The sequence below is a fragment of the Bactrocera oleae genome, chromosome 2 (genome assembly GCF_042242935.1).
Source record: "Bactrocera oleae isolate idBacOlea1 chromosome 2, idBacOlea1, whole genome shotgun sequence".
Taxonomy (NCBI): Eukaryota; Metazoa; Arthropoda; class Insecta; order Diptera; family Tephritidae; genus Bactrocera; species Bactrocera oleae.
In genome coordinates this window covers 89,595,866-89,623,103 of record NC_091536.1, presented here as the reverse complement: position 1 = coordinate 89,623,103, position 27,238 = coordinate 89,595,866, and the positions used below count along the sequence as shown (strand labels likewise).

The 27,238-nt window shown below is 35.7% G+C and overlaps 1 protein-coding gene and 1 long non-coding RNA gene across 2 annotated transcripts in view; one reads left to right on the top strand and one right to left on the bottom strand.

Annotated features, from left to right (window-relative positions):
• LOC138855849 (cadherin-99C-like) overlaps positions 1-27,238 on the top strand; it is a 115,784-nt gene that overhangs the window by 3,927 nt on the left and 84,619 nt on the right. Inside the window, exon 2 of the mRNA XM_070105963.1 lies at positions 2,611-2,926. The gene's annotated coding sequence lies outside the window, so the exon portion shown is untranslated. The remainder of the gene's footprint in view (positions 1-2,610; positions 2,927-27,238) is intronic.
• LOC138855848 (uncharacterized) lies at positions 7,947-8,712 on the bottom strand. Its single transcript, XR_011394959.1, has 2 exons — positions 8,147-8,712; positions 7,947-8,067 (listed from the first exon to the last, which is right to left on the bottom strand). It is a non-coding gene; the product is annotated as an uncharacterized lncRNA (long non-coding RNA).

Below are 27,238 nucleotides of genomic sequence, written 5' to 3'. Positions count from 1 at the left end.
CCGTCATACATATACATACATATTTACAAACCGCATAAATAATGTAAACCCGCAGCGTCGCAATGCTACTGCGAGCCGCGGCCGCGTCTCTCTCCACCATCCGCCTTTTGACACCGTTGTGCCGCTGTCACGTTGTTGCAGAAGTTACCATACAACTTTTACTGAACTGCAGCCAATTTTTACTACAATTATAGTTTTATTCTTTTATTTGTTTCTATTTTGGTTGTTAGTTTTATTGCCTTTTGCTTTATTTCTAATACTCGATTAAAGCGCTCACAACAACTTTGTGGAATTTCGTTTCACTGTTGCCAAAATTTGTTATTTTTTTTACTCTCACAGCATATTTCGATTCGGCCACACCACGTGGGAGTCTGTCTGCCATACTATAATGAAACTTATATTGATTTTCATGGAAATGTGTATTTTCGTCTTCACTCTTATTTAAAGAAAAGTGAAATTGGTTGTTGAGAAAATACATTTTCCACTTTCAGTAATTCTTCGTGCCTAACCAACAACAAATTTACGTCAGATCTTGTGGCTGTTATTGTATTATGTAGCACAACTGTGCAAGTAGCCATACCCATTTTCGCACACAATGCTCATCTTCGCAGCAAGTCTTGCTTTTCAAATTGTACCTATTAAAAGTTTTTCAAAACTATTTTTTTTATTTTTCTTACAAATAGGCTTTATGTTTAGATAGAAAATAAACAATTTTGTCGGATATTATACCATTGTCTTGGACAATAACCAAAGAATAATTTGGTGGAGATATCTCGTCAAATATGAAAATTTGTCCGTACAAGCACTTGATTCCGATCGTTCAGTTTGTATGGCAGCAATATATGATATAGTGGTCCGATATCAGCGGCTCCAACAAATGTGCATTTCTTGGGTAACAAATGTATGTGCAAATTTTCAGATCGATATCTCAAAAAATCAGGCCCTAATTCACTTATATATATATGCGTCAGATGGATAGACGGACATTTCATTCTGCTTCTTCGACGTTTCCTTCTACAAATTTCGTGGCAAACTTAATATATCCTGTACACGGTGTAAAAATTCAACTATCGTTTTCTAGACAATTCTGTACTCGATATGTAATAACGAAATATAGATGAAATTGAGTGAAAAGATTATATACTATAGGAATATTTGAGCCAAAAATATATACTTGTTAACCGAATTCGTAAAATCATAGAAGTAATTTAATTAAAAGGTGTTTATTTTCTCAATCTTTCATTGTACTTGCTGTTTCTACTTCAATCTAAATTTTCCAATCATATGAGATATCTCTCTTTTTAAAATTATGGTATATTCCATGATTACAAAAAAAAAACAAATTTCACAAAATTTCAAAACTTTCCAATAGAAATTGTATTGCTTGCATTCTCTTGATTGATGGAATCTATAGACAACTCTGATTTAAATATTTGTTGGTCTCAAATATTTTCCATTTGGTTATTACCCCTTAACTTACGTATTCTAATAATTCTTTTTTTATGCAGAGCACAATTCTTTCAAAGCTTTTTTTTTTTAAATATATATATATGTATACATTTTTACAAATTTATGAAGACGACCTACAAGTTCTGCTAATGACATGTTCTCCATTTTTTATATCAAGGAGATCCCACTTTATTCTAGTAATCGATAATTTGCCCGGTGGAAATTTTTAGTTCCGAGTACGAAGATAGAAAAATGAGCTTGGCTATGCATCCAGCGTTTTTTTATCAGTTCTATTTGCTCACTTCTTTCAAAAGTAATGCACTATAAAAATACATAAAACTATGAGACAAAAAAGTCAGAACCCTATAAAAACATCAAAAATTCTCAAAGCTAACAGCTATTGTGGTTAATTGTCACCAATTTGATACCTGAATAGAAAAAATAATTTAGATTTTACGCCTGAAATTGGTTTTCCAATTATCACCATTAATAATCCCTTACTCAACACCCAAATTACAATAAAAAAACAAGAACTGAGACAAACCATATCTCAAAAATCCATTATGAAGCCTTTCCTGCTGTTACAACTGAAATTCCTGTGCATCTTTTATCATGCAACAGACGCTAAACAATATAATGCACTCTGTTGTATTATTACGTAACTTATGTAAAATATGATATTATACATATATATAGCTATATGTTTGTTATTTATATGTACAAGTATGCACATGAATAAGGATACTTTTATACATACAATTACAATGAATGTCTATATAAAAGACCTGCTATGTGTGACAAGTGTATCACCAAAGAATTAACATTTATATTTATATACACATGTATATGTATGTACAATATGTAAATATGTAATAAAAAATTAATGTGACTCAAAGGAAAAAGGACAAACAAGAGACTGTGAAGAATGTAAATGGTTTTAGTTGAGAATTCTAATGGGAATATAGCTTCATATGTGAATAAAAATGCAACAATGTGTTGATACAAGCAAAATATGTATGTGCGTGTGTAAGCGTAGACATTTAGGCAATTTTCTTACCACTGAACTTTTATTTATTTTCTAGTAACTTAGCAATTATGTATATTGTTGTGTCAATTTAATTTATGCCCGTTTTTTTTACAAATATTTTATATTTCTTTCAGTGCAGCTGCTTGTCTTCTACATAAATTGCAATAAAATACATGTTCATGTATGCGTTAAAATACATAAATATATGAAGTGTTCGTTTGTGAAGCTTAATCAGAGTAAATATTCAAATCTCGTACTATAATTAACAACTGTCGCGAATGTCTCTTATATAAATATATATATCTATATACAAATGTGAATGCAACAAAGTAAATAATTAATAATAATGAAGTGTGCTTAAAACTACAAACAAACTCACTACAACAACACATGCATCTTGAATTAAATGGAATAAGTCTGCTACAACTACAATTATATATTTATTGACTGGTGAGTAGATATTAAAAGTCAATATTGGCGATAAAATTAGGATATATGAATATGTTTGTATGTGTTTACCACATTGCCCCTAGAAATAAATTTGCATAAATTATATATGTATATATGTGTAAAAAAAAACTAGTCTTGAAATATTTGTTTAAATTCTCGATGCTTTTATGGCTTTAAGCATTTTCTGTTCTTAGTAAATAGTGAGCGCAGAATATGTAAATTAAGATGCTCAACGCTTTAAGATAACGCCCAAAACAATTATTTAGTACTCGTTTTGCTACTAGATTGCGTAAGTATGATCCATACTAGTGCATGACGTTATAAAATACCTAAGAATAAAATGAGATTTTATTATTTATTTTTCAACAAAAACGTTACTCATAAAGTGACTGCTTCCGAGTGAGACCTCTTTAAAAAAAAATTATTGTTTAATTAATACTCGTAGTTTTATCTGCTATAATGTTTGGATGATTAACGTTATTGTATAAAGTATGAAGCCTTTATTTCAGAGTTTAATTATGGAGCTATAGGGTGTGACAAAACTTTCAACACCCTTAGAGTAATTTAAGTTATATTTCATTTTGAAAATTATTAATTAACTTTAACTTCCATTTATTTTCTGTAATGTAAATGTAATGCAAGTAATGAAATCTTTAAATATATTGTAGCTTAAACGCACCATTATATTTATAATAGCAATTAATTTGTTTTCTTTAACTGATAGACTAATAGTATATATATATGGTAAATAAGAGAATCCTAAATGTAGGCAGCAAAGGATGTCAATATTAATAGTCCAGCGAAGTCACGCACCAAATGCTTAAATGCGTTTAATTTATAATTTAAAATTTACTGAATTTAATGGCAGACAATTTTGGAAGATAGTGTCAAGACTTGACGCTAAGAGAAGCGTCTGGGAATAAATAACTGTAAAATGGAATAATTCAGTGTTGCTTATAATACCGCTCAGCTGATGATAAATTCATTAATTCCAAAATTCGCAAAGAAAATCGGAGTGCACATAATAAAACAAAAAAATAATTATGAAAAAATAGAGCTAACAAAACAAGCGAGGAGCTGGAAAAAAAATATCATAAAATGTGTCAAAAAAAAGCGCGCACATCACGTCACAACTGCGCCTCTGCGTTTAACGCTTATTTCCTCCACTCAAACAAGGCGATCGGCAGAGCGTGTTTATAACGCTTGCCAAAAATGTTCATCCAAATCACGTCAATTGCGAATTTTGTATATCTTGATTGCTTTTTGATTTATGCCTTTTTTTTGTTTTTTGATTTTTTTTTAATTAAAATATCCTAAAGTAGCCAGATTGAAAAATAGATATCACAAAATTGGATTTTTTTTAATTTTTTTTGTTTGTTGTTTTTTTTTATGCTAATGTTAATGATGACTTATATTGGCCTTCAAAATTTCGTATATGCAATATTTTATCAAGCAACAAATTTATTTAAATTGAGAAAATTTGACAAAAATCCAAATTAGTTATTGTTGTTGATCAACATTAGCGTTAGGCGTTCAAATTATATTCACTAACTTGTTTTCTGTGCCAGAAACAAGCTAGTTCACAAGCGGCTGCTGAGCCAAGTGCTTACGATCGCAAGCTGTGCGAAGATGAGCAATATGGTGACTGGTTTGAGTTTTGAGTATTTTTTGTATTCTTTATATACCTGTGTTATTTTTATTTTTTGTTGTTGTTGTATTTTTTGTTATTAGATTAGATTAGTTTCGAGGTATGCACCGCGACCTATGGTCTATTGTGCCCTCCCCTAAGTCATATCGTATCATCTAGGCCCAGCATGTTGATAAATTCCAAAATTCTGCTGGGTGCTAGTGAGGCGATACGATCCCTGTGTGGAAACATGGATCCCAGGGCCTTGATTCTGCGTCTGCAGACTGCTGTGCAGTTCATCAGCAGATGCTCAGGGGTTTCCGGCTCTATGTCGCAGAACCGGCAGTTTGCAGAAGAGGCTATGCCCATGTTAAAGAGGTGCTTCTTGAGCCTGCAATGGCCGGTGTAGAACGCTGCCAGTAGCCGGAATTTGTTTCTGGGGAGATTAATTATGGCTTTAAACCGCTTGAGGTCGTAACCCCCCAATAGCAGTCTGGCATGGTGCATGCCCTGAAGTTGTTGCCAATGTATCTCCCTGCTTGCTCTTTCCTCCCTTCGGAGGAGCTCTTTGATGGTATGAGGACCAACCGCTATGTATGGTTCCGGCCCTACCATTTTTGTAGAGGCTGCAGAGCGGGCTAATTCGTCAGCTAGTTCGTTCCCAGCTATACCCCTATGGCCAGGCACCCAAATAAGGTGTACTCGGTTTTGCTTAGTTAGGCTGTTCAGCCGTTCTATACACTCCATCACTAGGAGAGATCTGACCTCATAGGCTAAGATCGCTCTTAGTGCCGCCTGACTATCGCTGAGTATAGCGATACTCTTATTGCGATAGTTGCGTTGGAGGTTTATCCCTACACACCGACTTATAGCATAGACCTCAGCTTGGAAAATGCTTGGGAAACTTCCCATGGGAATGGAGAGTTTGGTGCTTGGCCCAGCGACCCCTGCACCAATCCCCTCCTCCGTTTTCGACCCGTCGGTGTACCACTTGATGGTGCTACCCCTTAGCAGCCGGTCCAGTGAAGAGTCATTCCACTCAGATTTGCTGCCAAGGGTTACTTGAAACTTTCTGCTGAAGTTTACTACTTTGGTAATGCTATCCCTTGGGAGAAGGGCTAGTGGTATTTCCTCACTTAGCTCTTTCATCTGTTGGGATGAGATTACCTTCCCTTTGCCAGCTCCCTCTGCTGTCATTTGGAGCAGAGTTCGTTTGGCAGTCTGTTTGATTACCAGGTGTAGCGGTGAAAGTTCTAGCATGACTTCCAGTGCTGCGGTCGGACACGTTCGCATTGCTCCCGACGCGCAGATACAGGCAAGTCTTTGCAGCTTCGACAGTTTAAGTCCTACCGAAGTCTGCGATGCTCTCGAACCCCACGATACCGCTCCATACGTGATAATCGGTCTCACGATCATGGTGTACATCCACCTGAAAGTCCTTGGGGAGCACCCCCAGGATTTCCCAGCAAGTCGGTTGCACACCATGAGTGCCTTAGTAGCTTTGGTTAAGGTCTGGTTCACATGCTGATTCCATCGTAGTGTGGAATCCAGTGTGAGGCCCAGGTACTTGACCGTGCTGGCCATCTCAACCACTCTGCCGTCCAGGGATATACTCCTGAGGCCCGGCAGTGATCTCCGTCTGGTGAAGGGAATGATTGTAGTTTTAGCGGGGTTGATGCTTAGGCCAACCCCACTACACCATCCCTTTGCCAGTCCCAATCCCCTCTGAACGATATCGCAGAGTGTGTCTTCAAATTTTCCTCTAGCTAAGATAACAATGTCATCCGCATATCCCTGACAGCGGATTGCATTGCTAGTCAGCCGCTTAAGGAGATCGTCCACAACTAGGCTCCAAAGTAGGGGGGATAGCACTCCACCCTGTGGGCAGCCTCTTGTTGTTCCCAGACGAATTTTAGTTTCTCCTACTGCGGTTTCCGCCACCCTAGTGCGCAGTACGGCTGTAATCCATCTGCGCACTGGTGCTGCCACGCTCCTTTTCTCCAGTGCTCTTGACACGCTCTCGTGAGACGTATTGTCAAAGGCACCTTCTATGTCGAGGAAGGCGCATAACACCACCTCGCCCCTATCTAACGAATTCTGGATCTCTGAGGTTAGCTGGTACAGAGCAGTGTTTGTTGACCTGCCTGCTCTGTAAGCATGTTGCTTCTCATGAAGCGGTGAAGCCTTCAGCACCTTCGATCGTACTTCGTGGTCTATGATCTTTTCCATACTTTTGAGTAGGAAGGAAGTAAGACTGATTGGCCTGAACGATTTCGCCAATGAGTAGTCTTTCCTCCCTACTTTGGGTATGAAGATCACCTTTGCGGTGCGCCATGGTTCTGGGATATACGCCAGCGCTAGGCTATCCCTCATCAGCCGAACAAGGTGGTGCAGTAGCACCTGCTCCCCCTGTTGCAGAAAAGCTGGAAGGATACCGTCCGCACCCGGTGACTTATATTTTTCAAAGGAGGCCAGCGCCCACTTGATGGAGTCTGCAGTGAAGAGCTGTTTTGCGACTGTCCAGTCCAAGCGTGACGGCCTACGTTCGACCATAGGTCGAATCTGGTCTTCTTGAATCGTCTCCGGGAAATGCGCTAGTAGAAGAGCCGTAGCTCTTTCTTCTGCGCTGGACGTATAGGTCCCATCAGATCGTTTAATCGCTAGTGCTGTGTCCGTCTTTCCTCTAGCCAGAGCCTTATGCAGTCTAGCTGCCTCTGGGGTTGAGGAGACGCTCTCACAGAACTTCCTAAAGCTCTTCCGTTTCGCGGTCCTAATCTCCTTATTATAAGCAGTTAGGCTGCATCTGTAATCCTCCCAGTTTCCGGTGCGCTTAGCCTTATTGAATAGCTTGCGCACCGTTTTTCTTAGTACTGAGAGTTTACTAGACCACCAGGAGCATTTACCGCCCTTGGCGGTTGTCTTTAGGGGGCAGCTGCTATGATAAGCTTCTGTAATGGATTGGTTTAGGGCAGACAGTCTGCTCTCCAATCCAGAAGCCGTTGCGCTTCTATCCAGCTGCTCCCTACTGCTAATTCTAGTTGCGAGTAATTCCCTGAAAACGACCCAGTCCGTGTTCCCAGGGATACGTTTGGGGGGGAGTTGCTTGACCCCCATCCCCAGCACGAATCGGGTTCCGATGATACCCTCCATTGTGAGATCAGCCCTACCTCAGACTCGTTACTGAGCGTGATATCAAGCACCTCCCTTCTGACACTAGTTACAAAAGTGGGTTCGCACCCCACATTTGCTATACTTAAATTCTTACTGACTATAAACTCGATAAGAGACTCACCCCGTGGGTTGCAGTCCGTGCTGCCCCATTCGGTGTGGTGGGCATTCGCGTCGCAGCCCATAATGAGGGGCAGCTTATTCCTCCTGCAATACTCCACCAGGTTGCCGACTGCCTCTGGGGGTGCTGTCGGAGTCTCCCCCGGAAAATAGGCCGCTGCCACGACGAAGTCCGCTCCTTCGTCGTTCTTCGCTTGCACAGCGACCAGGTCCTGAGTTAGGAACTCTGAAATACAGAAGAAGTCAATACCGTTCCTAAGTACTATGCAGGTTCTGGGTCTCTCACTTGAGAGATCCCAGATTACCTTATTTGACTCCGTTTTGAGGCCCCTGACCTCTCCTTTATTGACCCACGGCTCCTGGATCAGCAGTATGCCCAGTCCATCCATCGTGAACTTGCTCGCGATAACCGCCGAGGCTGACGCCGCGTGATGCAGGTTCACCTGGGCAACTTCTAGACGCGGCCCCACTACGGGATCGGTTCCATGAGGAGTTGGTCCTCATGCTCACCGTCCTCCGCGATGTCTCCCGCCAGGTTTGTGAGCCCCTCCAGAAGCTCCTGAGTGGAGGGTAGCGCCCCTCCTTGCTCGCCCGTCTTCTCGGAGGGGACCTTCGCCATTGTCTCAGCAGTTGCCGCCTGCTTCGACGTACTTGCGCAGGGTTGAGTCGCAACCTCATCCACCTGCATTTCTTTTCCCGCATCGCCCTCGGTGATCGTTTTTGGCTTGAACGGCCTCAGGACCACCGAGCTGAACCTGTAGTTCAGGCGGAAGCTCACCCTCCTGACGAATTTGTATGATTCGTCATCAATGCAGAGGTTGAGCTTCCATCCTGAATCCTCCGCTATGCTCTTGGTCACCCGCCAGGCCGATGTATCCAGGCCATCGTTCTGATTGCGAATGAGACCTAAAGCAAACTCGTAAGGCTTTCCTGCGCATCTGGGGAGGAAGACCGTCATGCTGTGCATGGGCGGAATTTCATCCCCCTTTTTCGCGCAGAGGATGGGGCCGTTCCAGCCTGTTAGCTTGGGAGCGATCTCCCTCAGCCAACAAGCCGACCTCTCATCCTTGCAGTCAACCTGCAGCATGCCTCCCTTGAAATAAACCCCATGGAAGGAGGCCTTGTATCCAGATCCTCTGAATACCTCCTCCATGAGTAAGTCTTGGAGCGATGTGAGCTCCTCCGCACCCAGCGCCTCCGCCGCTTAGCCGCTTGGGTGGTCGAGGGAGCTGCCCTTTCGCAACCTCGGCCTGCGGGCTGAGTTGCGTTTACTGGGCAGTGGCCTCGATTGTTGCCATTGCGCTTCCTAATGGCCGCGGTATTTCCACCCTTATGTTTTTCGGAAGCCGGGGAAGGGCTGTCACCTCTCACCCAGTTCCGCGCTAGGCTTTCTGCTACCTCCGGAGTTCTTCCCTCCTGGAGGTGCCTCAGGTACCACTTCAGGCTGGCACCGCTCATACCTTTCCTTCTGGGATCGTCTTGTTCTCCCGGACATCCCGTTGGTGGCAGGGGGGGAAGTCTGCCTCCCCTCTTCCTTTTCCGTTTTTGAGCCCCACCGGAGGTCGCCCGTTGCGACTCCTCTGCATCCGAGCAGTTGCTCCTGCTCGAGAGAGTCTCCGTTGGTTTCTCTTTTTCTTTTGGCGCAGCGGCCGCAGTCGAATTCGCCTGCTGAACGCCGCTGCACGAGGGCATGTCATCGTCGTCGTCTCTGGCATGCTCCTCGAACAGCGCTCGCTCCTCTGGCGAAAGGGCGTCCAGGAAGCTGAACTTGCGTTTAGCCCCTGATTCGCCCTTACCTGCACCGCTGCCCTTGTCGTTATCAATGTCCATCGTCGTTTGCTGTTGTTGTTGCCGGGATCCTTTTGTTGTTGTTGTTGTGGTTTTGTTGTTGTCTTTGTTGTTCATCTTGTTCGTACGACCCTTGGCACGACGAGGCGCGCCGTCGGGTCAGCAGATGTGCAGATGTTACTAGATGATGATGAATCACCAAAAGATGGACTTTTTGGCTGCTGCTTTTTTATGATGACACGCTGAAGAATTTTCTAATGTTGTGGCAGTACGCAAAACAGTTACAATTAAACGTTCTGGGCAATTAAATATCGCACCCTTCGCTATTTTCAATGATTTCACTATGTGCATTAATTTTGAAGGCAATGCGAAAATGTGCAATTAAGCTACCGGCGCCAAAGTGGCAAAGTTGTCAAAGTTGTTTTTTGTTATATATTTTATTCGAAATCAATCTAAATTTTTCCAATGGCGCCTTTTCAATCGTTAAAAAAAAAGCTCATTTGTAGCTTTGCTGCTTCGCCGCCAACCAATTGTGATTAATAATAAAAAACAATTACCAACTCACTCATCGGTGGTGTCGCCGGCAATAAAGATGACTGATACAACATCACAAAATTATAAAATTGCATAAAACCCTTCAAAAGTGAAATTAAATTTTATTATTTGTGTTCTTATTTGCTATTTCACTCACTTTCAGCTTTAGAAGATTTCTGGTTTTCACGTTCAGTGCAGCCTAACTGTGTCTGGTGGTTGGTGTGACGGTCAGTCAGTCATTACGAGGAATAACCGGTCACTCAAAATTCACTGCTTATCGTTACTGTTGATCTTTTTCATAATTACATATGAATATATAGTGTATGTATTACTGTGTGTGAGTACTTGAATGAAAACTAGTTGAATGCGCCTTTGTCAAAAGATTCTGTTTAATATTATGGTTTTTTACCACACATCAAGTGCTTTCAGTTGCTTGATTTTGTTATTTTCATTTTGTTTTATATTTTCGATTTTTTATTAATTTTTTCAAAATAATTTCCCAACCAAACCAGAAAAAAATGGTTATCTCTACTGCTTATCTCCAAAAATTGTGTTTAGGTTAAGACTGACTGTATTTGTAAGAAAAGTTATATGTTACCTAAAATATAAAAATAAAACATAGTTAGGTTTATAAAAAGGCGAAGTCCATTTAACTGCGAAGGTTTAAAAATAAGAGCAAATACTGGTAGATAGAAGAAAATATACAAATTTAAAACCTTGACGGAAATGTAAAAATTAAAAAGAGAAATCTGGAAATTAAAATAAAAAAATTTTGTATTGTATAAATTAATAAATAACGCAAAAAAAACTCTAATGGTATAAAGGAGTACAAACTAAATATTGTTTCAACACATTAAACTCTGGTTTACCTAGATTAGTCGATAGTAAGCAACATAAGCTGAAAGGATTTCTTAATTATATACATATTTTAAATTATACAAAAAATTATGGAAAAATATTTTCTCACATTTTTTACGTATATCCGTTTCTTGTGAACTCATGCAAATCACTTCGCCGAAACTTTTTCAAGTTAACATCTCTATTCTTCAACTTAAACAGCGCAAGTTCGTGTCATAAGTCTTTCATGTTATCCCAATATTCGCGTGACTCATCTCAATAACGTATTGCATAAAATACGCCCGTTCCCAGGGAGTAGAACATATATATTTATACATTATATTAATTTTATCTTGAGTGATTAGCAAAAGTTGCCTTTGCATTAATTTATGACCGAACAGCTGGCGTTTTGCTGCTGTCGCCCTCATGCATTGTACTCCGCTTGATCAGATGGTAGACAGTTTATACACAGTTCATAGAAACAAATTATAAACAATTAAAAAGCTGAATGTTTGAGTACGCAGTTCATATTTCGCAGAACTTCTCAAAAATAAAATATTGTAATTAAGCTTGCAAGGAGCGCGTCTATCAATATTTTACAGTTAATTATTAAAATCTTAGAACCACATTCAAGGTTAACGAGAGAAAAAAATATAATAAAGTGTATAACAGATTAACTAAATTATTCTAAGTACGCCTAGTAGTGTATTATGTGTTGAAATATCGAAAATTAAGGACAAAAAGGTCTTATAGAGAATTTCTTATAATAAAGCCGAACACAGATTCTGAAAGTTTCTAAAAACTATTCTAAGAAAACTTTCGCTTTTTTTCTTTTAGAAGCCAAAATCGTGTTATAAAATTTATTTTAAAATTTTGTTTTATTTATATTTTTAAAAAATTGGTAACTTTGCGTAAAAACTTATTAAAAATGTTTATATATCCAAGTTTGTTCGATTGTGCCCATACTGTACAAAAATTTGTTTAAAACATATTCCGTTATATGGCAACTCTGTTAAAAAATCTTAAAATTATAGATATATATGAATAAGGATTTGCTAAAATGTACGGAAATCGTAATATTGAATTTGTTTGAAAAGTTTAATTAGATGGCAACCCTACCCACAAACCATGTAAAATTTTAAATTGTAGATAAGTTTGCTCATATTCACTGATATTGTTATATACAATTTTTTTAAAAAACTTACTTGAATTAATTAATTTCAGAATGGTGGCAACTCCTATTAAGTACTTAGTTCTGTTATAATTTGTTCAAATAACATTATTAATAACCAATATTGTTATATTAAAATTTTTGAAATAAAAATGTGTTTCTACATATGTTTCTAAGTGATAGCAACACCAGTTGAAGAAATATTTTCGTAACATTTTTGTTGTCTTTTGGTACTCAAATTATATTATTTTGTTTAGTATATCAGTTTTATTGAATTAATTTTTTGAATAAATGGTAATCCATTTGGAAAAATATTTTGAGCTCTTAGCGAGCTCACAAAACTACATACTTAAAAAAAAAATTATATCACTATAACATAATTATATACCCGAAACTAAACGTTTTTTAAATTGAGCAACAACAGCAAAATATCTCGAAAATAAAGCCAGCTACCTTTACATTCTGAAGCAGCAGTTTTTTCTAATTTCTATTCTAATTAGTTTGCTTCTTATTAACGGCGGAAATAGTAATAAATACTAGAGCACAATAGACATTAGGTCGCGGTGCATACCTTAATTTCTAAATAAATACTTGACAAAACAATGGCAACTCTGTAAGTAGAAAAACGTGGAAACCGCTTAATTGTGGGAAAAGCTGAAACAGTTCACCACAACTTGCATGCAATCGCAATCAGTGCTTGTAGTATGTGTGTAATTGAATATTATATTTGGCTGACCGGTTGCTTGATCACTTTTTCATCCGCGACTAAACAACTAATAACCATTTATTCACAAACGCACAGTTATATTTCGTTGGCGTGATTAGTAAATAACAACTGCAATTACGCTGAATTGTAGCGAGTATTTATTTGTTTGCTGTTGATTGTTTATATTTTGCTATATTTTGTTGGTAGCCATTAGACTCTTAACTAGCAAGCGCCCGTTTTATTGTTGTGTTTTCACGCTTACTGATTTTTGTTTCACTAAATTTTCTATTGTTTCGTGTGCCGGGTGCATAAAGCTTCATTTATAACATGGTGTTAACTAGACTGTTATTTGCCTTACTGTAAATTAGAGATAGTCATCTCATCAGATATGGGAAAGTCAGCATAAATGTTATGTTGCTTTTGTGATATATTTTCTAACACAAAACAGTCTGGTTTCGACATTATTTGAATATTTTTCTGCTAAAAATAAATTATTTCCTTGTTTACTTTCATAGATACTCAACTGCTGCTGAGAGGTTCCAATATACTTATAGTTTTGCCCCATACCCATTCCTCTCACCGATGATACATATAAACTATAATCAATCACTTTTAAATATAAATTTTAACTTTTTATTGTGCAGAACAACATTTAAATAGTACACCTCGCGTCCGCAACACGTGGCTGCTACGTCGTGACTTGTCCCGCTGAGCTAGTTTTACCGTTGTCACAATTGAAATTGAAATATTTTCTAAGTCAAACTTAATAATAAAATTCATGAATCGGATATGCATAATCTTTATCGCTCGCTTTTTATTCCAAATAAGTATTTTGCCGCAGGTTTCCATTATTTAATTGCTGTCTACACCCACAATGTAATTGTTAGAAAAGGAGAAATAACTCATAGTTGCTAAATGGTGCCAAAAAGATTTTTTAAATGACAAACTCTTTATAATATTGCTATCCTAAATGAAAAAATTATTTTTATTCCTCCTACCATATATATATTTTTTTATAATTCGATGAAGCAATTCAAATTTTTTTGGATCTGGCCACTTTCAGTAAATTGTCAATACAATTTCCTTCTAATGCTGCCTCTTTGTAGCAACATCGTCCTAAATGTAAGAAAAGCATTAAAATAGCCAAATATTCCACCAACAGGCCATACCCAAATATAAATAAAATGTCAAAGATATAATATATGTTACTTATTTTATGCTACTTAAGTCAATTTAAACTTAAGGGTATTTATTTGAGACCTTTCAGTCTTTACTGTTTCAAAGGTTCTTTAAATTACTTGTTTTAAATTACGTAATTTCAGATGGAGGTTTTCGTCATATCGCTTTCTGCAAAATTCGAGATAGACTTGCTACATAACTTTCACAATTCATCTAGTCCCTTGAACAGCGAAGCTCCTAGATATTTACGACGAGTTCCAAATAAGGCTGGACAGCATCAAAAAAGTTGTTCAGCGTCACTCTTATGTTCATTCCCTGCACTTTCTGCTGGTAGTTACTATTCGGCATGCATGTGATGCCGATAAGTTGTGAAATGCCATCAGGTCAACAACCGACCTCCAGCTTTTCGAGCTTTAAAAGAAGACGTTAAAATATATAGTAAGGCAGAATTTTTTCATTTCATTAATAATTTAATTGAATCCAGAGCGATCTAAACAAAAATAAGAAATCGTTACCACCCTAATGTAATAATAGTTTTTGTTTATATATAAGCAATATGCATTAAATATTATTTGTTATTTTTCAAACACATACTTTGGTTTCATTTTTATTCACAATACATACACATTATCTGCAACGCTAGATGCGCTTATAGTGCCATTTCAATCTTGCTACCATTATTTAAATTTTCTTCCATACACCGTTGTTGTCACAAAAAACCACAAGTCGCTGCACTTTTATTCAATTGTGCATGCAATGAACTAATTATTTGTTTTTGTTGCTCTTTTACTACTCGCTTCTGGCTTCCTTTGTCTGTATGTCGATTGCCCGCAACAATTCCAACCACTTTTAATTGACCTTAAAATGTTTCTGCATTTTGTAACCACAAAAGGCAAACCGAGCAAAATTGGAATAAAAAAAAACTATTTCGGCGAAGGAAAATAGCTGCGAGGAAAACCGCCAGCGAGCGTAGCGAGTGGCAGGTGAACACGCTGTGCACGGCGCTGGGCCATGGCGTCATTTCGTGGCTGCCACATATATATTATTGTCTGCAAGTTGCAACTTGAATTTAGGTCGCGCATTATATTTGTATATCTATGCATATATGTATGGCATTTTGCCGATTTCGGTGGTACCGCGATGCAAGTGTTTGTGTGTAGAATTCACATGCTTTGTTACAATTGTTTTTTTTTTTTATAAATTTTCTCGGGTCGCGCGCGCAGGCTCTTGCCTGTTTTCGTCAATTCTGGCGAGTGGGCGCCACAGCGGCATGTGGCAGTGGCGAGTAGCATGCCACTTGTGGCCGATAGCGCACTTGCCTAAAAGCGCAAATGTGCGCATATTTGCAAGTATATGTGTGTGCAGTTAAACGAATCCTACTGTTTAATGGCCGCCTTGCGAATTGGCAACTGCAAAGGTTCAACTGCCGAAAAACACAGCGCGGCCAATGAGTTAAGTGTGCGCAGCTGGTAAGCGCAGTTATTGCCAAGTTCCCAGTAGTCGCCGCAGCTAATTTCTGTTAGGAGAGGCACACTGTTTTACATATTCCTGCAAAGGCAGGCATTGTCCCCTCTCACTGATGTACACTTCGTAAGGGCTACTAATCTATAAAATGAAAAAAATATTAAGGAAGCGCCTGCGTTTAATTACGGTAATTTTTTTTTTTACATATTTAATTTGCATGCGCTTTAGTTTTTTATTCGTTACTCGTTCGAAGTTGTTACTCGCTGTTGGTTTTAAAACTTGTAAAATCGGGATTATTTTAACGACTGTCATAAAATGTAGAATAAATAAAATGTTTGTCTGTAATTTATTTCTATTAGCAACTGTCTGTTACTGTAAACCGTTAACTTACTTAAGAATTCGGCTTTAAAAGGAATGTAATGACCGCGGTGTCCAAAAAGGGTCGCTTAATGACGTACACGAATCGTGGGCACAAACCATTTCTATTGATGATGAGATGTTACATAATGTTTATATGCTAAGTGTATGGGGGCAGGAGATGTCTTCAAATAAAACATGATTTAAGTTAACATTAAATAAAAATCTATGAAAACCATTAGAATTTTATTGTATTGAAATGAGAAAAATGTCGCTCAGCCACAAAATATTTCAAGTCAATTGCAAAAACTTATCTTTATAATAAAAAAATCATAAATAATCATATCCGTCAACTTCCTTAATGAATACTTTGAAAACTGACATTTAACAAGGGAGAAACTAAATTAATTGCGGTTGAAGTGTTAAAGAAAACGAAAATGTTAGCGGAGTAGACAGAACTCTGACACCAGTACGAAAAAGAGCAATTATTAAGAAGAAACCATCGAAAAATATTGACAATCTTAATACAAATACTCAATATCTTTTATGTCTTCAGGAAAAGTAAAAGATTTGTATAAAATTATTTAGGAAAGTGAAAATATTCCAGAAACTAAGATTGATTTGAATCCGACGACTTTTTTGCTTGATCAGTATTATATAGAGATATGTAACCATTTTATCCAGCTGTGAATTTTTTTATTCAAAAATTTTAGATGAAAAAATATATTTTCAATTTTTAATTCTTTTTTTGGAATAAAAATTTCATTTTACTTGCTAATCCGGATTAGAAACTTACAAATTATTTTAAACTAAGATTTTCGGGATTACAAAATAAAAAGATATATTTAAATGTTAATTAAATTTGTTTAATGCATTATTTGCAACCCGGATTTTCTTACAACTGAACTTCCAAAATTTCTGAGGCAACCTTCTGAGAAAGAACGCAAGAAAACCGTTTGGTCTATCTTTTTTAGTCCTCATGTGAAATATTACAAATTTTCATTGCTAAATATAGTTCGAAACATTACATAACTTTATCTATTCACTTGTTCCTTATTATGTATAAGATATGAGTCGCATTGAAGTATACTTGGCGTATCTTAAATAATTATTATATAAATATATCGGAAATGTAAAAATTGAAAATAAAGAACCTGTTTACATTGGATAATATTTAAGTGGACATTAACTGAAACGTTTGCAAAAAACAAAAAATCAATCAACTTGGAAATAAAATGTTTATGTCAAATCAGTTAATTTTTTGTATATTCCATTCTTCCACACTTTCTATTTAATTTTATATTTTTCGTAACCTACATTCCACCTTTAAATGTTTTCAAAAACAAAAGTACGTTAAAAGTAAAATGAAAAAAAAATGTAAATGAGCACATTTTCGCCCAAACTTAAGCTAGCTTAATGGTTTTCACTGCCTATTTTGGCTACATTTTTAAGTACTCTCACATATCTAGGTACTCTTATATATCTTCTTATGTACATGTGTACGAGCTGCTGGCACAGTTAGCAGAAGCCACAATTATTTCAATTTTAAGAAACTCTTATTCCAGAAGTACGTGTCGGCGCACAAATGAAAAATGGGTCAGATATCACACTTACTTGGTAGATAAACGTACAAAAACAATAACAACACATATACATACAAATATTTGTGCTGATGCTGCAAGAGGAACATATAAGGTTTTGGCGGCTATGCTGGCGCCGCCTCTCCCTAATTTTACCAGCGTCGCAACTGAATTCTCGCGCTGCTTTCACTTAGAGCTTCTTCAGCAGAAAGTGGTTGGGACTTTCGTTTAAAAGTATTTATAAAAAAATAAAAAATGGGTTTAGGCACAAGTGTACATACATATTTGTAGCGCTGCATGATTCATGTTTAGGATTAATTAAATTATATGCTGCTTTAGGCAGAAGCTCACAATATGTGTGCATGTATGTGTTTTTGATTATTTTTATGGCTTTAAGTGAAAAAAAAAATCAAAAATATGAATAATGATACAATTTTTTATTTCGCTCTAGGCTCAAGACCTTCCATCCTACCACATCTGACATTAATTTAAGTATGTTTCTTGTATATGGTAAATTACATATATACTATAAAACAAAAAACAATTAAATCATAACTTACTTCGCGGCGCATTTCATTTAATAGTTCCTTTTGCTGCCTTTAAACATTTTTTAAAAATTTTTTTTTATTAGTTTTTAAATTTTTTTCTGGATTAATACTTAAGTAAACATTACCAATCATATTTGCAAAACCAACTGGCATGTTCATCATTTCCCATTTTTTCAAGCCCGAATTGCAGCTAATCAGCTATTAAATAGAAAAAAATCCGCTGCGCCGTGAGTTCATTCACTTGGCTTGTGCTTGCGTGTTGGCTGTTTCTGCTGTTATTTTTGTTGTTGCTTGCCAAGAGCCACTGACCAATTTTCGCTACTTAAATTGCCACATTATTCTCAAAAATACAAAAACAACAACACTAAAAATTAAAGCATTTCAGCATTCGGTCAGCAGTTTAAGCTGCTGATTTTTGAATTTCCTTTTTCTCGGCTTTATTTCCTCACTTATTTCGTAATTTGTAACCAATTTTTTGCTTTCGTTCTTACTTACGCAAACGCTTTATAAGCTACGATTGAGTTATTCACCGATTATGGTTTTTACACAATCGAATAGCGACCGATTGCTTTTTAACTTCCCGCTAAGAAAATTGAAAATTTTCTAAAAATCGGGAAGATATTGGTTTCACCCCATTTTGCAAAAATCGAGTTCTCAACAGATCTCGACGTTTTGAGGGTCGAGGAAGCTTACCCGAACATTTCTACGATGATGTCCGTATGTCTGTATGTATGTGTGGATGTATGTGTGTGTGTGTGGATGTATGTGACCCTCTTATAACTTTTAAACGGCTCAACCGATTTGAATAAACTAAACGGCATTCCAAAGGGTTTCATTGCACTTGAATTTCTTGTGAGTTTGGACCCAATCGGACCAGTAGATTTTGAGAAATCTCAAAAATATCGTTACCAATCGTTATCGACACCAAAAACTAATCAGTTCTAAACCTTGAAAAAACACATCGTCTGCCGCAAACCGGGTCAAAATCGGTTGATTTACTTGCGAGATATCGAAAACGAAAAATTTCGAAGAGCTCAAAAGCAGTGAAAAAAGCGAAATTTGAACGTTAGCGTATGAAATTAGAGGGAAGTTGCAGGGATGGCCCTTGAGGCCAACCGTTTTCCACATTTTTTTTATAGTTTTTGTAATTTTTCCATTTATTTTTTATTTATTTAATTTATTTTATAGTAGAATTTTCATTTTCCATATTTTTTTGGATTTTTATAATTTTTTTTTATCCCACTGCCTTAAGCCTATTTATTGGAGGCTTAAAATGTTTTTTATTTTATTTTATAGAAACTACTTTCGTGAATTATATTTCCTTTCTTTTATTGCTGTTACTTCGTCTTTTTTTTATATTTTTTTTTGCTGTTGTTTTAGCAATTAGCTGTCATGATAAATGTTTTCCATCAATCAGCGATTGGTCATACATCTTCTTAATATTCTTTGGTTTTTGCGATGCAGATCGGCTTCAGCTGCTGCTACCCACTGACTTTTCCATTATCCTGGGTGCTATATATTCTGTATGTATGTATGTTTATGCATATAATAAACTGCAACAAATTGTGCTAAAGTTTTACAGACTTCTTTGTATAATTACAGAGAGTCACTACCGAAAATCCATTAGATGACGCGAGTGTAAAATTTTTGCTAAAAAGTGTATTTATGTTTCAAATGATATTTTAAATATTCATAAAATTTAATTTTCTCGAAAATCGAGTGTTTTATATTTACAGTGTCAAAATGTTGCCGAAATTTGAACTGTAAATGGTGCTAGAGACGGACACTAATATAGAAAGCCGGATTTATATTAGAAAGAAATACTGGGGTCGATTATTCCTAAAATTAGAATTAATGTTCCGCAGAGATTTTTTATTATTTTAATCTCTCCTCTTTGTTATAACACCATATAACATAAAAATAGTTCACTGGTAATAATAATGAAATTTCAACCATCAATATTTAAAGGGTTAAGTTTAGGAAAAAATTGTAAGAGACTTATCTGAAGAACATGCAATTTCCTACAAGTGACACGAGCTATTTTTTCAAGTAGTTGGAGACGAGATATGAGTTTTTCTATCTGATAATAACATAAATTTTAAAACTGTATAAAGGAGGACCTTCCTGTTACAATTAAAAGCTCATACTTGGAGAGATTTTCGAAGAGAGGTCTAAGAACCTATGTTTTAAAGTACCAAGCGAAAAAAAATATTCGGTTTTCTTGAACCACCCTAATACATATATACATAAATCAACATTTATAATTTTGTTTTATTGCTGAGTATTTTTGTTAATTTTTAATTGTCTTGTTAACAAGATACAATCTCAACTAGCCACACAATTTTAATGTTTGTAAATTCCACAAAAATAAAAAATAGTGGCGTGTAGAAAAGGTGCGGCGCCGACTGACTGAGGATCTTTTATTTTGTTTTTGTTGAACTGAGGTCTGTGGCAAGTTACTTTATGTGATTTTTTACATAAACTCTTTATTGCATTGTGGTTTGCTGACGACTTTTTATATATTTTCCATTTTCTTTTATATTTTCGTTTATTATTTCTATATTTTAAATTTTTTAACTTTGTTTCTTTATTTTTTTATTATTTAATATTTTTGGTTTTATACTTTTGTGTAGTCCCTTGTATGAAGCACATCTTTCTTATTTCTCATAATGTCTGCTCATAAATTTTGCCATTTATTTATTTGCGCTAGCTGCACCTTTCATCCGTCATTTTTATTTTTTTTAACTTTTATTTACAATTTTGGCATTTTTTTCACTGCACCAAGTGAGAGTTGTCCCACTGAGCAGATATTGTAGTTGCTATGCGCCCAATAGCAGATGCGCCACACCAAGTCACATAGAGAACCCAAATAAATGACCAACAAAGAGGCAACTCAAAGCTGCCAGACTATAAAAAAAATCTAAATAGGTTTAGTTATTTGGCAAGAGGATGCTATGAAAAACTCGTAAGCCAAAAGGTTATGAACTTAGTGGGAAAAGCGCGGCAAACGGTAAAAATATTTTTGTATATTTGTATACTCATAAGAGACTCGAGCTGTGTAAGGAATGTATATTGAGCAGTTGCTAGTTGAGTGGAATGCGGCAGGAAGTTGTGGGTAAGCTGCAGTGGTGAGACTACAAAAGTTGAGTTAGCAGATGACATGTTGTAGATAAAGTTAGCAAAAAGCTAATAGAAGTGGCTGAAACCCAGTATGTACGAATGTAATTGCATTTCCTACACCCACGCTATTTATTTGGTGCTTGCTAAAGAAATTATTAGTGAAATTGAGTTCATGCCAAAGAGCAAGGCATTCTGAAGCAGCCATTAAGTGTCTGAGTGCGAACTACGCCTACTTGTTGTGTATAAGCATTACTTCTTAGAGTCTAAAAGATATGAATTTCAGCTAGAAAAACTATTAGTATGCCACTTTTTTTGTGCCTGTCTTGCTATTTCAAGAATCTATTACTAAAAAATTAAAAGGCAGAAAAGCTAACTACAAAAATTTAAGTTTAATGCTATAATTATATTAGGAAAAATGCAGGGCTTAAAAATTATCGGTAAGAATTTACTACGGTGTGGTAAAAGTTCTTAAAACGTTTACGCAGAACTTAAATAATCTCAATTTCAAGTAAGCACGGCTTAGAAGTAAAGCGCGGTTCAATAGGTGAGAAAAAGTGCACTTTCTAATGCAAATTTTCTGCGATTATTTTTTTATGATATTTTAAAGCATAAAATATATATAAAAAGTAAAACTTATATAGAAAAATAAACTTAAAAAATAAAAACAGAAAAAAAATTAAAAACGAATATATATTTATGTATATACCTATATTAATAAATAACTAAAAATCACAGTGTTTCTGCGCTGATTAAAACATAAAAATCACTTAATGCGCGTCCACAACAAAAGCCGAACACAAGCACAGCAACACACTAATACACACACATACACATATACGACAACAAAAGACTTGTTACACAAACCTTACAATTAAGCTGACAATACGGCGACAATTTCAATAAGCTACACGTCCAATATACAGCCATGGTGGCTACATTATGTGCCGCACATACTCACACACACTTACACTTATATATAAAACACTCGTATGCAAAGCAGTTGCGGACTGTGAGGCGTAATTGTTTGGTGAAGCGCAACAGTCAAGTGAGGCTTGCACACATCCATATGTAAGTACGTGACTGTTGCACAATGCACCGCGAGGGTCTCATTCAGCAGCGGTGGAAAGTGTGCTTTTGTTTTAAATGAAATTACTTTTTTGGTCCCACTTTTTAGCTACTTTTTAGATTCATTGTTTATTGTTTTTTTTTTTTTTTGATTTCGTATTTCGCTGTTTTCTTTACTGTTTTTGTATTTTTTCATGGGTTTGCTACAGCTGCATCTTCATGACATAATGGACAAGCGCCTGCTGCAAATCATAAAAGCTTCGTCAATTAAAATGCAACTGTGGCGGCGGCGCTCCGTAGCTGTGACAAAAGTCCATAAAGACAAAAAACAAAGAAAACAACAACAGCAGAAAAACGAATAAAAAATTAAATTATAAAAAAACTGGCGAGTGTCACTGCAATGAATAACAATGTGCTGCTCGCTTACATATTTACATACAAATAAAGCACTGGCAACAGTTGGAGCGTGTGCGTTGTAAGTTACGGCAAATAAATTTAAAAAAATATATACAGGCTATAACTAAGTAATACATATTTTCACATATTTACTTATATTTTTATAAGTATTCATAATTATAAAGCAAATTACGTTTTATATTCGTATATATGTATGTAGAAGATAGAACAGTTTCTTTGGACTTTATGCATTCTTATCTAACTACTTAAGTATGCAGCTATTGTATACCCACTTTTTGTGGCTTTTACAAGTGCAGTGTTTGTTTACGCATTTGTATATTTTAGTTTTTACCAATTAAGTTGCTATTAATATAGTAGTTGCTCAGCTGTGAGAATGAATTCAAATTAGATTGAAGAGAAAACTAGCTTTGTATAAATGTATAGTTTAAACCACCCCAATGAAATTGCCAAAGCTTATAACTTAAATAATATATAAATATTAAATCTCGAATATCGAATATTGGATTTCGGGCTCTTCTCATATTAACTCAACAGTCTCATATTTACAAATATTCTACAAATTTGATTTGAACAAAAATATAAGAGTGTGGCAGTCATTCACAAAAAATATAAACAGAACCCTCTATTAAAGAAAACTTTGTTGTAATTAATTCATATCATTAATTTTTATAATTAATTTTATGGAACCTTGGCCCCTCTGCCCAAAAAAAAGTATTTTCAACGGTAAGCTTTTTTTAAATTTATTTAATTTGTTGTGCCTTACTTATTTTTTGGGAAATTTCAAATACGTGGCAACCTTAGGTATTCAAATTAGCGCTCTGTTCTCAAATCCCTTTAATTTGATGCCCATACTGTATAACTCTCATGTGACTAAATACTTACAATTTTTAAACAGTTGGCAGCTCTACCCAAATCGAGATTCATTTGTTAGGTTTCTTAAACTTTCTCAGTTTGTAGAGTTTTTATCTCAAAACTTTTTTGATTAAAAATTTTAAATGAATGGAAATAGAGCTTTTTTAAAGTGAAAATATTAAACCAAGCAATCCAAAAACAACGTTATCCAAACCGGTTTAGCTTCAAGTTCAAGTATTAATAAGTTAATGATAATAATTTTATAAGTAATTAATGCAAATAATTATAACCAAAATAAAAAATAATTAGTTTTAGTCTATTAAAATTTTTAATCAGATGACAACGCTCCTGAAAATGTTTGTGAACTTTAAGTTTTATAAAATTTTCTAGGTTTTGTAGAGTTCTTCTTTCTTTCTTTAATTTTCAAATTTCCAAACAAGTGGCAACCTTCTCTAGTCATATAATTATATAGTATAATTATTTGTAATAAAACGTTTCCGCAGTACACGTGCCTTTCAACAATTTCCTACAAATCTTCTACAACAAAATCAACAAACTTTTCACGTGGTGTACGTTGACATACGGACAAGTTGCGACAGCACTTGCCACTTAATACTCGTTAGATATGTTGACTAATTACGTAGTGAGTGCTCACTTGCAGCCATTCACATGTCAGCAACAACATTATAAATATGAGCTCAGCGAAGTGCAATTTTAGTAGGTGTGTCCCTTGACTAACCGCCGGCAGCGCGATAGAATTACATTTGCGCACTTGCTGAGCCAGTTAGCTCGCAGATAAATGCAAAGTGCGGCTACAACTTGCATAAGCTCGACCGCAGACCTACTGCTTTTGACTTCTAATAACACAGTGAGCTCATGTGAGCACTTACAAACACACTGGTGCTGGAAGTGAACGCGTTCGCGGCCATAATGCATTTGTAACCTCAAGTCAAATATTGCATTAACATTTCGCCTTAACTAACTCACTTTTGATAGTTTTTAGTTTTTAGCGTCTGGTAAAATACTTATTGTTCTTTTTATTGTTTTTTTTTACTTCTTCGTGCTAATTTTAATGTCGCGTAATTTATTATCGCCGCTTGTCGTTGACACACTTCGTTGTAGAGCAACACTCACGTCTCACACACCAACATAGAGACACCGACACACACATATATATAAGTATATGTGCCTTAGTTGTGTGTTACCAATAACTTGTAGTCACACAACTTGCCACAGTTGGCTGCTACCTTCTGCCGAAGGGCGATTGCATTTTGTCAACGTTCGCGCAAGATTGCTTCGCTTTGGCAGCACAGAAGTCTACTTAGCGGTAGTTTAGCTGGAAATGACGAATCACGCAGAGCCGTAAAATATTGTTGCTGCTGGCTAATGGCGTCGGCACGCAGACTCTGGTTCAGTTTTTACCTATATCGATGTCGTTAAGCAAGATTGTCGCTTCTGGGGTTCATTTCACTTTTTCTAAGATTTTTGGTAAAAAAATTACAAGTTTATAATGAATGGTTCATTTTAGTACCGAGCAATGTTTGTACGTTATGCTGATTATAGAAGACGTAGATGAAAGGTGCTTAAATGTAAATAAATAAATTAAAATTAATATATAATCAAACTAAGAGTTAAAATTAAAGGTAAGTACTACAAAAATTATTTAATATAATAAAAAAATAAAAAACGTTAAAATGTCAAATGAAAAAGTTTTCGATACAACCACTTGATTCCGATCGTTCAGTTTGTAAGGCAAATATATGTTATAGTGATGCGATTTTAAATGAGTAGCTTCTTGGCAAGAAAAGGACGCGTGCCCAATATTTCAAAAACCGTGAGACTAGTTCGACAGACGGATATAGCTACATTGACTCAGCTCGTCACACTGATCATTTCTATATGTATATAACCTTTAGGGACTCCAACGTCTCCTTCTGTGTATTACAAACTTCGTGGAAAACTGAGTAAACTTAGTAAACGCTGTTCAGGTATATAAGCGAAGACACTACTTGGAAGTACAATTTTACTATATAAGTAATACTAAATAAAAAAACGAATTATAATATATACTTTTGCTTTTCATGTTAGTCCATTATATTATATGAGCAAGTAGCCACTACTTCAGAAAGTACATATGTACACAAGTGTACACATACATATATTGACTTATCCAGTAGATACTCAAATTAAAACACATAAATGAAAATTTTTTTCACCGTGATTGCTTTCCATTTTGAAATTTCAACAACAATTACACATTAAACAGATGTTTAATGTTCAAAGTTTGACATTTCAGGGTCTTTTGAGCATCTTCGCGCAACATGGCTACACAATAGAAAAAAATAAAATGCATGCCTGACAAGCAATTGTGGTTGGTTGATGAAATGTCATTGTAAACCGGTTTCAATATAGTCTGTGTTTAGATAAATATAGATTTATAAAAATTACACGTGACAAAATTCCTTAGTTGACTCTTCTTGAGGTATTGTTACTCGCAGAGGTGCTTAACTATATAGAAAGTGAGTTCCAATAGTTTGAAATGCAATTTATTGATTTAAATTTGAGGTGAGGGTCACTAAGGACATAAACATCCGAATATTTATAACGGAATAAACAAAAAATATATATATGACTAAAATGTTTTGTAAAATTTTAAATTTAATGACTAACATAATGCAGATATGTAATTAAATTTCATACTCATATATTTGTTTGAGAAAAAGTTATGCTTTAAAATGTGAAGAGATAATGGGGAAATGATTCCACACATATATATGACTTGTGTAAAAATTTGTAAACAATATCGTATTTGCATAAAATACATAATAGAAACATATAGTATGTAGAAATTATTATGTGTCCATAATTCTGAACCACTGGATCGTCTACACTTTCACACCTTTGGGAAGTGAACTACGCTAAAATTTTTAAGCAAATCTGATTTTCACCCAACCATTTTAAGTAAAAATATATTGTAATATATCCTTTCCAACTTCAGCAAAAATATATTAGTATATATTTCGTGTTTTAGACTATTAATTTACAAATATGAGCATATTTTAGTAACAACTTAAGAATCGAGTTTTCCTAGAATGCACAATAAAACGTCCTGAGAAAAGCATTTAAAAAAAGTGAACAATAATTTGTAAGTCAAGATCATTAGACTGGTAAAGCGTCTGGAACAAAAACGTCAAATTCTGTAACTGTTTACCCGCTGCAACGTTACGTGACTTCATGTAAAAACAGTGATTACGTGCTTATATTTAATGAGAATAAACTTCTTTATGTAGAGTTCTTCCTCTACACATACATATGCATACATATAAATAGTATATATCTTCTATTATTTACCTGGCCCACAACAACAATAATACCCAAAATACAACAACATGCTCTATATTGATAGTTAATACCCAAAGATGCGCTCATTTCTCTTTCACACCGTTTTACTTGGAAGTCATAGATTCACACTTAATTCGCGCCGATATTTTTTGACTGCTTCAGCATGAGGCATGAAAGAAATCTCCAAATTGAAACTAAGCAGTTCAGTGACTCTTTCTTTCTATGTATGATATTTCTTATTTGATTTTTATTATTAAGTATTTCTTTATCTATTTTTTTCATCCTAAATGAGCAACTTTCTACTCCTCAAGGGTTAAGCAGCTAAGTGCGAAGTCAATCGTCAGTCGATTCTACGGGTCTACAGCAAGAGTGAACAGGAAAAAGTGTGTCAATATTTACACTCTTAAACTTTGTTGTCGTGTGGACAAGCATAAATT